We start from the raw sequence: 15,767 nt of genomic DNA on the forward strand, positions 1-15,767 counted from the left end.
GCTGACGTGCTACTTCCCAGCTGGATGTGGGATCGCATATCAGCCTGGCATCAGTGTGGATGATGCCATCATCTACCTCCTCCACACTTCACTCTCCCACCTGGAGAAGGCGGGGAGCACTGTGAGGATCATGTTCTTTGATTTCTCCAGTGCTTTCAACACCATCCAGCCCACCCTACTGGGAGACAAGCTGGAGCGGGCGGGGGTGGCGCACCACCTCACCACATGGATCCAGGACTACCTCACTAACCGGCCACAGTATGTGAGGACACAGGACTGTGTGTCTGACGTGCTCCTCTGCAGCACGGGGGCCCCACAGGGAACTGTCTTGGCTCCCTTCCTGTTCACCTTCTACACCTCGGACTTCAACTACAACACCCCTACCTGTCACCTGCAGAAGTTCTCTGACGACTCTGCGATTGTCGGCCTCATCACAGGCGGAGATGATCGGGAGTACAGAGAACTTACTCAGGGTTTTGTGGACTGGTGCCAGCAGAACCGCCTCCTGATCAATGCGGGGAAATCCAAATAAATGGTGGTGGATTTCGGTAGGCGCCAGCACTCTTCACCTGCACCAGTGAATATCCGGGGAACAGATGTTGAGAGAGTCTCAACTTACAAGTACCTGGGTGTTCATCTGAACAATAAACTGGACTGGTGCGACAACACAGACGCCCTCTATAGGAAGAGTCAGAGCAGACTCTTCCTACTCAGGAGACTGAGGTCTTTTGGGGTTCAGGAGACACTCCTCAGGAACTTTTATGACTCGGTGGTTGCATCGGTCATCTTCCAGGGAGTGGTCACCTGGGCAGGCGGCGTCTCGGCCCGGGACAAGAAGCGGCTGGACAAACTGGTCAAGAGGGCCGGCTCTGTCCTGGGCTGCTCCCTGGACTCTGTGGACTCGGTGGGGGACAGGAGGATGTTGGCCAAGCTGTCATCAATGCTGGGCAACCCGGACCACCCCCTCCAGGGCACCCTAACAGCACTCCACAGCACCTTCAGTGACAGACTGTTACACCCTCGCTGTGCAAAGGAGAGATTCCGTCGTTCCTTCTTGCCTGCTGCTGTCAGACTTTTTAACAAGAACATTGTGTAGTCTCTACAAACTGGCGGTCATTAGTGCAATTGTGCAGTCCTGCACCTGAGCTCATATCGTGCAATACCCAATATTCCCCACTACTGTAATACCGTGCAATACTCAACATTCCCCACTACTGTTAGTCTAGTTTTATTTTTATCCAATGCTGTTCCTTACATTTCACTACAGCACTGCAGCACTGTCACTTAGAGTATTTTTTCCTCTGTACTATGTACAGGCCGAAATGAGTGTTCCTCATATTTTTTATGTAGATGTAGGTTGGTGTGTATACACGTGTATATACACATGTTACTGCGTATATCTACATAGGTTTGATTCTAAATGTTTGCCGTCAATGTTATATATTAATGGCCACATTATGCCGCCGCCCCTGTGTGACCTATATCTTTGCTACTGTAACAATGAAAATTTCCCCACTGTGGGATCAATAAAGGCATTCTTATCTTATCTTATCTTATCTTATTCCAAAGCACTGGTGCCCCAATACAAAATGTTCTAGAACCTGCGGACTTGCGAACAGAACCCGCAGACAAGCGAACAAATGGTGTCATTAAGTCGACGAGATAGGAAGGTGCTAAGCTGTGCAATATTTTGTAGGTAAGTAGCAAAACCTTGAAATTGCATGAAAAGTGGACTGGGAGCCAATGCAAATTGGCTAGTATCGGAGTAATATTATCTAACTTTCTCAGCCTTGTCAGAAGTCTTGCTGCAGTATTTTAGACTAGGTGCAGACTTTTAATACTAGACATGGGAAGACCAGAGAGCAAAATGTTACAATAATTGAGCCGAGACTCAAACGCATGGATAAAAATTTCTGCATTACTATTCGATAGAATCGGACGAATTTTAGCAATATTACGGAGATGAAAAAATGCAGTTCTAGTGTTCTTAATGTGCATTTGAAAAGAGAGAGTCAAGTCAAATATAACAGTGAGATTTTTTTGTTGAAACACTTTGGGTGTACACTTTGGGTACATTTGATGAGACGAGGTATTCTTAAATAGGTGCCAATGACGGGCAGGGCCAATAATCATCTCGGTTTCATCCGAGTTAAAAAGTCAAAAATTGAGAGACATGCATTGCTTAATCTCAGCAAGGAATGCCTCTAAATTACAGCAATTATGGTAAAGATGGGTTTGTTATCTCGAGCGGCATATATAATTGGTATCATCAGTATAACAGTGAACACTAATGTTATATTTACATCAATCAATCAATCACATTTTATTTATATAGCACTTTTCATACATAAAAATGCAACTCAAAGTGCTTTAAAACATTCAAAGCAAAACATAGAATTATCTTCAATCAAAAGAAAAGATAAATTATTTAAAAGTTGTTGAAAGCCAAACTAAAAAGGTGTGTCTTGAGCTTCCTCTTAAAAATATCAACAGTCTCTGCAGACCTGACATCCTCTGGCAGGCTATTCCAAAGGTGAGGACCAAAACGGCTGAATGCAGCCTCGCCATGCAGTTTGGTCCTCACCCTTGGAATAAATAAAAGGCCCGCGCCAGAGGACCTCAGGATCCGCGAGGGCTGGTATGATAAAAGCAAATCAGATAAATAAGATGGCCCAAGACCATTAACACATTTATAAACTAATAAAAGTACTTTAAAATCGATCCTGAAACACACAGGGAGCCAATGCAGCAATTTCAAAACTGGCGTAATGTGCTCCCGCCCTCTGGTTCTCGTCAGCACCCGAGCGGCTGAATTCTGCAGTAGTTGCAGTGGTGAAATGCTCTTTTTCGGGAGGCCAGAGAGCAGGGCATTACAGTAATCTAAACGACAGGAAATAAAGGCATGCATCAGCACTTCCGTGTTAGCCTGAGAGAGAAACGGGCGGACTCTGGCGATATTCTTAAGGTGATAAAAACCAATCTTGGTTACATTTTTAATATGAGGAATAAAACTGAGCTCAGAGTCAAAAATGACGCCAAGGTTCTTCACACAGTGTGAGGGATTAAAAATGTGTAGTTTTGGTAAAAGCTTCTCTCTCTGACCTTCGGGACCGATAACTAAAACCTCAGTCTTGTCCTGATTGAGCTGTAGGAAATTATCTGCCATCCATGACTTGATATCTAAAATGCAATTTAAAAGGGTATCAATGGGTCCTGTGTCATCAGGAGACACGGCAATATACAGCTGCGTGTCATCAGCGTAGCTGTGAAAGCTGATGCCGTGTCCCCTGATGACATCCCTGAGGGGAAGCATATAAAGATTAAAAAGTAGGGGGCCTAAAATCGAACCTTGAGGAACCCCACATTTAATTTCATGAGTTTTAGAGGAACAAGTATCCATACTTACAAAGAAATATCGGTCTGTGAGATAGGAATAAAACCAGTCAAAAACAGTACCAGAGATGCCCACTAGATTTTTAAGTCTATTTAATAAAATTTGGTGATCTACTGTATCAAAAGCAGCGCTTAGATCCAGTAGCACCAAGACTGTGAGTTTTCTCACGTCTGCAGTGCACCTAATATCATTTAAAATCCTTAAAAGAGCAGTCTCCGTACTGTGGTTCATCCTAAAACCAGATTGATATTTCTCCAAAATATTATTTGTATTTAAAAAATGATTCAACTGGATGAAAACCAGTTTTTCTAAAATCTTACTTAAAAACGGTAAGTTGGATACGGGTCTGTAATTATTAAAAACGCTCGGGTCAGAACCGTTCTTCTTCAGAAGGGGCTTCACCACCGCCGTTTTAAAGGCAGCGGGGAAGACGCCTGTCTGAAGAGAGCAATTGACTATATTTAAAATTTGTTCTTCAAAAAATCCATAAAATGTCTTAAAAAGAAATGTGGGAATTGGATCCAAAAGGCAGGTTGTTGGGTTTACCTGGGAGAAAATTCGAACAAGTGTCCTTGCATCAACCAGGGCAAAATTTTCCAGTGTTTCCTCATGTAAATATGATTGTCCGGGTTTATTAAAACTTGTGTTTTGACGGGCTAAAAGACTGGATCTTATGTCATCGATTTTACTTCTGAAGTGGTCTGCAAAGTCCTCACAGAGAGCATCTGTTGGTCTCTGTGGGGACTTATCAGAACTAGTTAAAAGTTCAAAGGTGGAGAAGAGAACCCTGGGGTTGTTTTTATTGACTGTAATGAGGTTTGAGAAATAGGAAGATCTTGCCAGTTTTACTGTTTTATTGTAGGATTTCAGTTGTTCGCATAAAATTTCATAGTGTACTGTAAGTTTACTTTTTCTCCACCTCCTCTCTGCACTCCTGCATTTTCTCTTTGATATTTTGATAGCATTGTTTCTCCACGGGGGTACAGTCTTTGTTTTTGTTGTTTTAATTAAAAGTGGAGCTACTGAATCTAATGATGATTTAAGATGTAGGTTAAAATTGTCAACAATAAGATCACAGGGTGCAGGTAAAATGTCAGCAGGAGTGCTTTTTAAGATCTCGATAAAATTTGCAGCCACCTCAGAAGATAGGTAGCGTTTCTTCACTGTTCTGACCGGGACTGCTAGATGGTTAAAACTGGCGATGTTAAAATAGACACAGTAGTGGTCTGACACTGCCAAGTCAACAACAGAGGACACACCAGCAGATAAGCCATAGGTTATAACCAAATCCAGGGTGTGTCCTCTGTTGTGAGTTGGCTGCAAGACGTGCTGTTTAAAATCCAAGCAGTTTAAAAGGTTTGAAAAATCTCTGGATAGTGGGTCCGAGATGTTGTCCATGTGTATATTAAAATCGCCAGTTATTAATATTCTGTTATAAGTGGAATATAAAATGGATAAGAATTCTGAAAATTCTGTAATAAAAGAAGTGGAATGATGGGGAGGTCTATAGACGGTAATGCAGAGAATAGGGGGACTGCTAAAAACAAAGGCATGGTGTTCAAACGATAAATAGCTGCTAAAGATGATCTCCTTTGATAAAAGAGTATTAATAAAAATTGATGCAGTCCCGCCTCCTCTTTTGCCATCCCTTGTAGAAAATAAAAAGTTAAAATTCGGTGGGCAAGCCTCGTTGAGAGCAACTGGAGCATCTGTACCAAGCCATGTCTCAGACAAAAGTATACCATGTAAATTGTTGTCTAAAATCAGGTCGTTTATGATAAAAGTTTTGTTTAAAAGGGAGCGAACGTTCAGCACGGCCAGATTAATTATTGTGCTGGACGTGCGCTCATGGTGGTACGAATGAGCAGTATTAACATATACTAGATTACCACTGTTAAAACCACGTTGTTTGTGTGTGCAAGGGAAGCGTCTGCCGGTGATGGTTTCAATGGGAAAGTTGTCCGATAGTGGTAATGATAATGAGGGCCTGCAGGGGGAGCTAGTGAGGGTGGTATTGGCCTGTAAGTGATGGTAGTGACATTGTCATTGCAGCGTTTATGAGTAGAAGAAGAAATATGATTGGTAAACAAGAGTCAGCTGGGAGTGGAGTTGGTTACGACATGGTGGATGTTAGCGGCTAAAATCTTGCTACCAAGAGAGTTCGGATGAACACCATCCGGCTGGTAAAAAGACGGGCGATTCCAGAATAGGTTAAAATTGTCAATAAAAGCAAAGTCAAGGTGGCCACAAGTGCGTAGGAGCCACGTGTTCAAGCTTAAAAGGCGGCTGAAGCGCTCGGCTCCGCGAGACAATGCCGGCAAAATGCCACTCACCCAGACTGACAGACCGCAGGTTCTTAACAAGGCAAAGAGGGCGTGAAAGTCTCTCTTCGTCTGCTCAGACTGTCGGCGTATTGTCTCGTTTGTCCCAACGTGAACGATGAGCCGGGTAATGGATGATGGCAGAGAGTCAAGAACACCCGGCAGGATGTTAACTATGTCCATGACTTTCGCTCCGGGAAAACAGCGGGTGACGCAGCCCGGGTAGTGAGTACGTCTAATGGTGCTGTCGCCAATTATAACGGTGGTCGGTGGGTGACGTGAGGAGGGAACGCCAAGGGACTCACCACCGGCGGGAGATTCACGACCCCACTGTCCAGGATGGCTCCGCCGAGGCCGAGTGAAGACGGTGGATGACACCGATGAGTGTCGCCGATGATGCTGGTGATGACGACCACCCTTGTACCGGGACACCGCGTCCCGGAGCAGCCCGACGCGTGAGTGGACGGCCGTGTCACCGGCGGACCCGCCCAACATGGGGTTCCCGGCCGAGGTCGTCGCCGTGGGTGGCGGGGAATCCGAGGGAGCCCCTGGGAGCACAGCCCCAGCGTCGGACGCAGCAGTCGGTGTCTCCGACTGCTGTAGTGCAGTGATGGGAACAGGAGACTCACTCGCCAGGGCGGCGAACCGATTCCCCAGGACCAGTTGGGGGCGGTGGGGTGGCTCCCCGGCCCTCCGGCCGCGGGACACCACCTTGACCCAGGTGTCACTCTGCAGCGGTGTCGAGCAGGATGGCCCCGGGCAGGCAATTGGATCCCACTTCGCCGTGTCCGAGAGGCCAGCCGCCTCAGCCGTCATTGTCGCCGACAGGATTTCACGAGCGCGCCTCCTCATGACCACCGCGGAGAGTTCGGGGAAACGGGTCGCGAAGCAAGAGATGACCGATTCCTTCTCATGGAGCTCCTCTGAGAGACGACGAATATCCCTTCTTAGGTCAGAGATTGTCTTATTTGCCTTCTCCAGCAGGCCATTGTGTTCGTCGCTGTCGTCTGAAGGCATTTTAATACACTAGCTCCAAGCTAGCCCCAAGCTAGCCCGTTTCCGTCTCAAGCTAGCTGTATGCTAGTCCGCGAGATCAAGCGACCCAGAGATTAACAAAAATTTAAATAAATAAATAATAATAAAAAATAAGATAAAAATAGTCTCCAAAAATTAAAAAGAGTAAAAACGCAACGCGCAGGTGAGGTAGATTCGAAGGCGAAAGTGCAGAAGTGCAATCGATACCATCCACGTCCAAACTCTGACGTCACTTCACATATAATATGACCAAGCGGAATCATTTAGATGCTAAACAATAGAGGCCCTCGTATGGATCCCTGCGGGAATCCACATGTAACATTACAAAACTCAGAAGTCGTATTGCCATAAATTGCACGGTGCGTCCTCTCTGAGAGGTAAGAATTAAACCAAGAAAGTGTTGAGCCTGAGATGCCAACACATGTTTCAATGACTTCTAATAGTATGTTATGATCGACGGTGTCAAAAGCAGCACTCAGATCGAGTAATAGTAGTATTGATGAGGTGTCGGAGTCGAGAGCTAGGAGAAGATCATTAGTCACTTTAGCAAGAGCCGTTTCAGTAAAGGGATCGACTTTAAATCCTGACTGAAGAATTTCAAATCGATTATTAGCGGCCATAAAGTCACTAAGCTGTTGCGCTATGACTTTTTCAAGAATTTTCGCAATAAACGTGAGATTTGAAACCGGCCTCTATATACTGAGGTTCTCCGGATCGAGGTTTGGCCGCTTAAGCAGAGGTCGAATAACAGCGTTCTTATGAGCTGCTGGTACAGTGCTCGAGGTGAGTGATAAGTTAATGATATTTAAGACGGAGGATCCTAGGGTTGTAAACAATTCTTTGATGATTTTACCAGGAAGCGGGTCGAGCACACAAGTCTGTTTTGCCGCACCAACTAATTTTGTTAGGCTTTTCAAGAGATACTATTTTAAAAAGAGATAGGGTTGTCAGACAATTATCAGCCATAATACCCCAGCTAACATTAGTATTCGCGGAATTCAACAGAGTTTTAGGAACAGTGTCCTTAATCTCGTCCCGAATCCGCTCAATCTTCTGGGTAAAGAATTGCATAAAGTCGTGAGCTGAATGGGAGGAGCTATTGGAGTTCGGCAACTGTTGCGTTAGCATTGCCACTGTATCAAATAAATATTTGATATAACTAATGGTAATAACTAATGGTTGAGGCTAACTTTACTTGTAATAAACATCGCCAAACTTTACACAGCAAATGAATAACATAACTAGCAGTTTTTAACACCATTTATACTTATCTGCAAACATGATATCACGTGTTTTGCTGTGTAAAGTGAATACCAACAATTAAATGTTGTTTTCAACCACAGTTGTTGCATATCTACGCCTGAGATTGGCTGAATAAGATCATGTGATTTGTAGCTTTGCACGGGTCTAAGTGACGGAGCAGGCTGGTGCCTTGCCTGCACATTTAAAGAACTTTAAAACACGATTTCTATTCTGCCCGTTATGAGGTTAATATGTAGTGCAGGTTTGTACGCGGCCTTAGTGCGCCCTCGTGCGGTTGTTTAAAATATTGTTTGCTGATGTTGAAAAAGATATAAATGCATTTTGGTAGTACACAACTCCGACCCGTTCATGTTACGATGTTGAAGGTGGATCCAATTGTTGTTGCTTTGGACAAGAATTGTCGGTAAGTACATTTAATAGCAAGATAATAGTCATGTCATGTCATGTCATCTTCCAAACCGCTTATCCTATATAGGGTCGCGGGGAGTTGCTGGAGCCTATCCCAGCCGTCAATGGGCGAAGGCAGACTACACCCCGAACTGGTCGCCAGCCAGTCACAGGGCACACATAGACACTGTCACTGAGCGGGAATCGATCCCACGCTGCCCGCACACAACTCAGGCGTGTGTACCACTACACTATCAGCGGACTTAGCAAGATAATAGTGTTGACTATTTGTTTTGGTTAGTTATTGTATTTTCTATGAAAATTTGAGACTGTCGAACGTGATGTACAGTGTGTCATGTTAGCTGATACCACATTTGTTATTTTTCAGTTTTACGACGACCCCTAAAGAGGGTAATGGTCGAGGCCATTGTTCGAATAAACCAGAGGAAAAAGGAATCAAGGTCTGTTTATTTGGAACATCGTTAACTCGCTGTCTAGCTGGTGAAAAATGTGACGATTCGGAGCGAGGACAGCATAATTTCGGGAAAAAAATGTGCAAAAATTACAAGTACCAACAAACAACTGAATAAGAAAAAAATTTACTTAAAATTTTAAAGATCCAGGTCCTCCCTTCCCAGGGATCATTGATCTCAAAAACGAACCCACTGCCTAACTTGCTAATTGGTTCCTTTTTGCCCTTTTGCCTGTTTTGCATGGGTCTAAGTGACGGAGCAGGCTGGTGCCTGTTTTTGCCTGTTTTACCGGTTTATACTTGAAGTGTACTGCAAGTGCACTCATTTATATACTACTAGTATACAAGTTGTATTCTTCTAGTTAACACTTTAGTTTACAGGTTTATATTTTAAGTATACCAAAAGGACACTCATTTATCCATCCATCCATCCATTATCTCCCGCTTATCCGAAGTCGGGTCACGGAGGCAGCAGCTTCAGCAGGGAAGCCCAGACTTCCCTCTCCCCAGCAACATCCTCCAGCTCTTCCGGAAGGATCCCAAGGCGTTCCCAGGCAAGCCGGGAGACATAGTCTCTCCAGCGTGTTCTGGGTCGTCCTCGGGGTCTCCTGCCGGTGGGACATGCCCGGAACACCTCACCAGGGAGGCGTCCAGGAGGCATCCTAATCAGATGCCCGAGCCACCTCAACTGGCTCCTCTTGACGCGGAGGAGCAGCGGCTCGACTCTGAGTCCCTCCCGGATGGCCGAACTTCTCACCCTATCTCTAAGGGAGAGCCCGGACACCCTGCGAAGGAAACCCATTTCGGCCGCTTGTATCCGAGATCTTGTTCTTTCGGTCATGACCCACAGCTCATGACCATAGGTGAGAGTAGGAACGTAGATCGACCGATAAATTGAGAGCTTCGCCTTTCGGCTAAGCTCCTTCTTCACCACGACAGACCGATACAGGGTCCGCATCACAGCAGACGCTGCACCGATCCGCCTGTCGATCTCCCGTTCCATCTTACCCTCACTCGTGAACAAGACCCCAAGATACTTGAACTCCTCCACTTGGGGCAGAATCTCATCCCCGACCTGGAGAGGGCACGCCACCCTTTTCCGACTGAGGACCATGGTCTCAGATTTGGAGGTGCTGATCTTCATTCCGACCGTTTCACACTCGGCTGCGAACCGCTCCAGCGAGAGTTGGAGATCGCGGCTTGAAGAAGCCAACAGTACTACATCATCTGCAAAAAGCAGAGATGCAATACTGAGGCCACCAAACCGGACCCCCTCGACACCTCGGCTGCGCCTAGAAATTCTGTCCATAAAGGTTATGAACAGAATCGGTGACAAAGGGCAGCCTTGGCGGAGTCCAACCCCCACAGGAAACGAATGCGACTTACTGCCGGCAATTCGGACCAAACTCTGGCATCGGTGGTACAGGGACCGGACAGCCCTTATCAGGGGGCTCGGTACCCCGTACTCCCGAAGCACCCCCCACAGAACTCCCCGAGGGTTACGGTCGAACGCCTTCTCCAAGTCCACAAAACACATGTAGACCGGTTGGGCAAACTCCCATGCACCCTCGAGGACCCTGCTGAGGGTGTAGAGCTGGTCCACTGTTCCACGGCCAGGACGAAAACCACATTGCTCCTCCTGAATCCGGGATTCGACCTTCCGACGGACCCTCCTCTCCAGCACCCCTGAATAGACCTTGCCGGGGAGGCTGAGGAGTGTGATCCCTCTGTAATTGGAGCACACCCTCCGGTCCCCCTTCTTAAAAAGGGGGACCACCACCCCGGTCTGCCAATCCAGAGGCACTGCCCACACCTGCTCGGCGCCTCTCACCCTGGGCAACTCCAGAGTGGAAGAGTGTCCAACCCCTCTCGAGAGGACTGGGACCAGAACCCAAGCTGTGCGTGGAGGTGAGCCCGACTATATCTAATCGGAACCTCTCAGCCTCACACACCAGCTCAGGCTCCTTCCCTGCCAGAGAGGTGACATTCCATGTCCCAAGAGCTAGTTTTTGCTGCCGGGGATCGGACCGCCAAGGTCCCCGTCTTCCGCCGCCGCCCAGCTCACACGGCACCCGACCCCTTTGGCCCCTCCCACCAGTGGTGAGCCCATGGGAAGGGGGACCCACGTATCCTTTTCGGGCTGAGCCCGGCCGGGCCCCATGGGTGCAGGCCCGGCCACCAGGCGCTCGCCGTCGAGCCCCACCTCCAGGCCTGGCTCCAGAAGGGGGCCCCGGTGACCCGCGTCCGGGCGAGGGAAAACGTGGTCCGTTAATTTTTCTCATCATAAGGGGTCATTTTGAGCCGTGCTTAGTCTGGTCCCTCACCTAGGACCTGTTTGCCATGGGTGACCCTACCAGGGGCATAAAGCCCCAGACAACGTAGCTCCTAGGATCATTGGGGCGCGCAAACCCCTCCACCACGATAAGGTGACGGCTCACGGGGGGGACACTCATTTATGCACCATTATACTTGTACAGTATAATTCTCATTTATGCACCATTATACTTGTACAGTATAATTTAAGATAGCTTACTGTGCATTTCCAAATATATAATAAAAGTAAAAAGAAAAGAAAAAAGCCATGATATCAAATATTTCTTTATTGAGAAAGGGTAGTTTAGGATTTCAATTGTTTCCATTTTCCCCATTTATTTGTTTCGCATAACTAATATTATTTTTTTTCTCTAATTATCTTCCTCACATCTTGCACTGTGGATCAGGGAACTTCACCTGAGTATGTGCTGTGGGTGAAAAAAAACAACACATGAAATAAAACATTACTCAAATGTTATTTTTTAGTTACCACTCACTGGGTTTTCTATACACTTCTGAATTTAACTTAAGAGCAATAAGGCAATAAATGCTACAGGGGATCTGGATAAAATGAGCCACTTGAAGAGTGGTGGTTCAGTACATAGTATCAGAAATCAAAGTGGGTCGTTTACAACTCTCATACAATGCACTCATCAAATATAGCATCAAGTTTTGAGTTTCGAATCCATCCAACTTTGTTGTCCAAAGGGCACTCCGTGATTTGTTTTGGGTAACTTTGTTGATCCTCCGAAGTCATACAAGGAATCTTGCCAACCTCCACAGCTCTATCTTTAAAATAATAAATGGAAATGGTAACACATATGTTTGGAAAGGGGGAAAAAGATGCGGTCGGGCTGCAAAGTTGTATGTATGTGAAATATTTATTAATAAAACATGTCCATGTTCTCCCTCTGAATAAACAATAACCACATTGGATTCCCAAAGCCACGATACATTCTCGTCACATTGTCACGTGACTTCTTCGCAGGCGATGCCGGGGGGCGAAATGTTGCCTCGCTAATATAGCAGTGAAGCACTTTATTTTATTTATTTTTTTAGTTTAGTAACTTGGAATATATAAATACAACACATAAGGGGTGACAAACATAACGGCAAAGAAATATATCCAAACTAAAAACAAGAGCCTGATGTCATCAGCAGGCGCCCTCAAGCCAATGGACAAAACCCCCACCTTGTGAAGGAACCATTGTTATAACTCAGTGTTGACTGGCAAGACAGATATGGACACATACATGTTTCCAAAGTGTTTGTGTTGATCTGTAGTTGTGATTCGGTAGCACGTCCCTTGCTTTGTAACACTAAACAATTCAATAATTATTAAGACTGTGATTTTTGCTTGCACAAAGTGCAAGAGTGTAAGAGTAAATCCATATGAACTGAATCCCCACTGAAGAAGAGGTACAATAGTTCCATGTGCTTGAAAGATGCTACATGTTGTTTAATCAAACGTGCTTGTTTTTAAATAAAAAATATGTTCAAATCATTTTTTCTGCATTTTATTCATGTGCCAAACTATGTTGTGTTTTAGTTGAGGCTCTTACTAAATCAGATAAGCCAGTATTTAAAAACTCAAAGATCAATGTAAAAAGTACATAATGTATTAGATTAAACAAGAGAAATAATTACAGCTTTCTGGCCTGAAATGATTAAAAACAAAATGTGTTCTTGTTGAAACAGATGATTCTGTGATGTAACACTCATGCCAAACCCTTATGAGAGGGACAAAACCTGTATCATTAAAGTCAAGTCAAATGTTTCTAACTCTTTTCTTGTGTTTTTAATGTAAATAAAGGCAATACAGTAGAGCACTGTACAATTGTGAACCTATAAACTTCAGTGCTATGATGATGAACATGTACAAATTAAAGAAAACTGCTTGTTAGTCGTGAAAAACATCTAAACTTGAATGCAAGCTTGAATCAATAACATTTCATTTTCCTGTAATTCGACCAATACTGACAAGGCTAAGTATTAGCACTTTGTGGTAGAAAGAAGGATATCGTTGCTGTCCTGTGAAAAACAAGCATGTCCAATTTTGTATTTTTTTTTTTTGGTATTATTATTTTCACGTTATTAGGATATCTGTAATGCAGAAACCCCCTTCACGTAAAAATAAAAAAATTGGGGCACAAATGGACATAAGTGTTTTTCACAGGACAGCGACGAAATGATTTCATATAAATTTAATTCTTAATATCATTGTACTTTACTACAATAGTCTAACATTTTTCTGTATACTTTACAGAAGGAATGTGTATACTTTTCAGGACAAGCCAAGTATACTTCAGCATACTTCTGTGAAGTTTAGAAAATGAAGTATTTAAAAAGTACACTTCGAGTATACTGCCTCCATTTTAGTATAAAAAAAGTTTACTGATATTATACTTCGATAAACTACTTTTTTCTAAGGGCGTGCACATTTATTTGGATGATGAATGGCCCCATTTTCTCGACCGACAGCACGCCGTCCAATTTGGAATGTAAACAACTGAAAAGGTACGTTCTAATGCTGCCACACTCTGCACTGGAACCTTTTTTTCGCTGAACATTAGTCCCTTCTCCACCAACAAGCCCAGGAACGTTTTGTTCCTGGTTATATAAGTTCCGAGTAACAAAGGTTCCTGTGGCCCAGATCGTTTGCGTCTCCACAGCGTCAAATAGTTCATGGTAAATTATGCAAATGAGACTGATGACACATCAACGGGAGGTTTGTGTTACTTCCCTACTCATTACTGACACCCTACATCAACATCATTGCAGGAAGAGAATAATTAAGTGACTTTTAAAGCTAGCATATTAAAAATATAAATGTAATATTGGTTAACTTTAAACTACAATCAATATTAAAGTGTGTCAACATGAAAATCAGAGTGAAAGTATTGTTGATTAATGCTTATGTAAACTTACCTTTTTATTTACTCTTTATCTCAATAAATCAGTTGAGAACTATTCTCATTTGCAATGTCATCCAGGCTGCAAACAGTCTTTGAGGCAGTGATTTCTGAGGCAGTATTTTTTTGAAAAATATTTTCCCTAATACACATAAAACTTATTTGTAGCCTTTCCTTGAAATTTATATGTACGTAAGATATAGCTTGTGCATATATCATGAGTATATGTATTTGTTTTTATTTTGCCATGTTTTAATCTGTTGTCTGTAGCCTGGTCAGCATTGCAAATACCGTACCTGGATAAGTAAAAGTTAAATAAATGAAATAAATACGTGGCTTCATTAACAGCTCTTATGGAGTTTTTGATTACAGCAGCGTTGTATAAGTTTTTGGGAAAAAAAATTATACATTGCGACTTTTTATTTGTGCACATCCATCCATCCATCCATTATCTCCCGCTTATCCGAAGTCGGGTCGCGGAGGCAGCAGCTTCAGCAGGGAAGCCCAGACTTCCCTCTCCCCAGCAACATCCTCCAGCTCTTCCGGAAGGATCACAAGGCGTTCCCAGGCAAGCCGGGAGACATAGTCTCTCCAGCGTGTTCTGGGTCGTCCTCGGGTCTCCTGCCGGTGGGACATGCCCGGAACACCTCACCAGGGAGGCGTCCAGGAGGCATCCTAATCAGATGCCCGAGCCACCTCAACTGGCTCCTCTCGACGCGGAGGAGCAGCGGCTCGACTCTGAGTCCCTCCCGGATGGCCGAACTTCTCACCCTATCTCTATAGGGAGAGCCCGGACACCCTGCGAGCCCGGACACCCTGCGAAGGAAACCCATTTCGGCCGCTTGTATCCGAGATCTTGTTCTTTCGGTCATGACCCACAGCTCATGACCATAGGTGAGAGTAGGAATGTAGATCGACCGGTAAATTGAGAGCTTCGCCTTTCGCCTAAGCTCCTTCTTCACCACGACAGACCGATACAGGGTCCGCATCACAGCAGATGCTGCACGGAGCCGAGCCCCCATTGTTTACAGCCGGAATCAGCTGTTAGCACTCCGTGCTAACCATGCGCCGGCTCCCGGGGCGAGACCCGATATCCCCCGTGAGCTGAGGAGGAAGAGACGGGGATCTCGTGCGGGGGTTAAACGCAGGGAAAGGAGGAGACGATACCATCCCGTCCTCCCGTCTGTTATCATGGGGAATGTTAGATCGCTCCTCAACAAGATGGACGAGCTAGCGGCGCTTACCCGGCACGAGAGGGACTTCCGGGAGGCTAGCCTGATGCTATTCACGGAGTCGTGGCTAACAACGCTAACACCGAACGCGGTCGTAGAATTGGACGGCTTCCAAATCATACGCGCGGACAGGACGCTGGAGAGTGGAAAGAGGAAAGGAGGAGGGCTGGCTGTGTTTGTGAACGATAGATGGTGTAATCCTGGGCACATCACGATTAAGGAGCAGCTTTGCAGCAGGGATATTGAGCTGCTAACTGTTGGCATGAGGCCATTCTACATCCCGCGAGAGTTTAGTCACGTGATCGCGGTGACTGTCTACGTCCCACCAGCTGCCAGCAGCGACACAGCCTGTGATGTCTTGACTGCAGCAGTGAGCAGGCTACAAACACAGCACCCAAATGCCCTGGTACTCATCTCTGGTGACTTCAATCATGCCTC

Source organism: Filicampus tigris, chromosome 7, assembly GCF_054856515.1.
Source record: "Filicampus tigris isolate MCC_2025a chromosome 7, RoL_Ftig_1.0, whole genome shotgun sequence".
NCBI classification, from domain to species: domain Eukaryota; kingdom Metazoa; phylum Chordata; class Actinopteri; order Syngnathiformes; family Syngnathidae; genus Filicampus; species Filicampus tigris.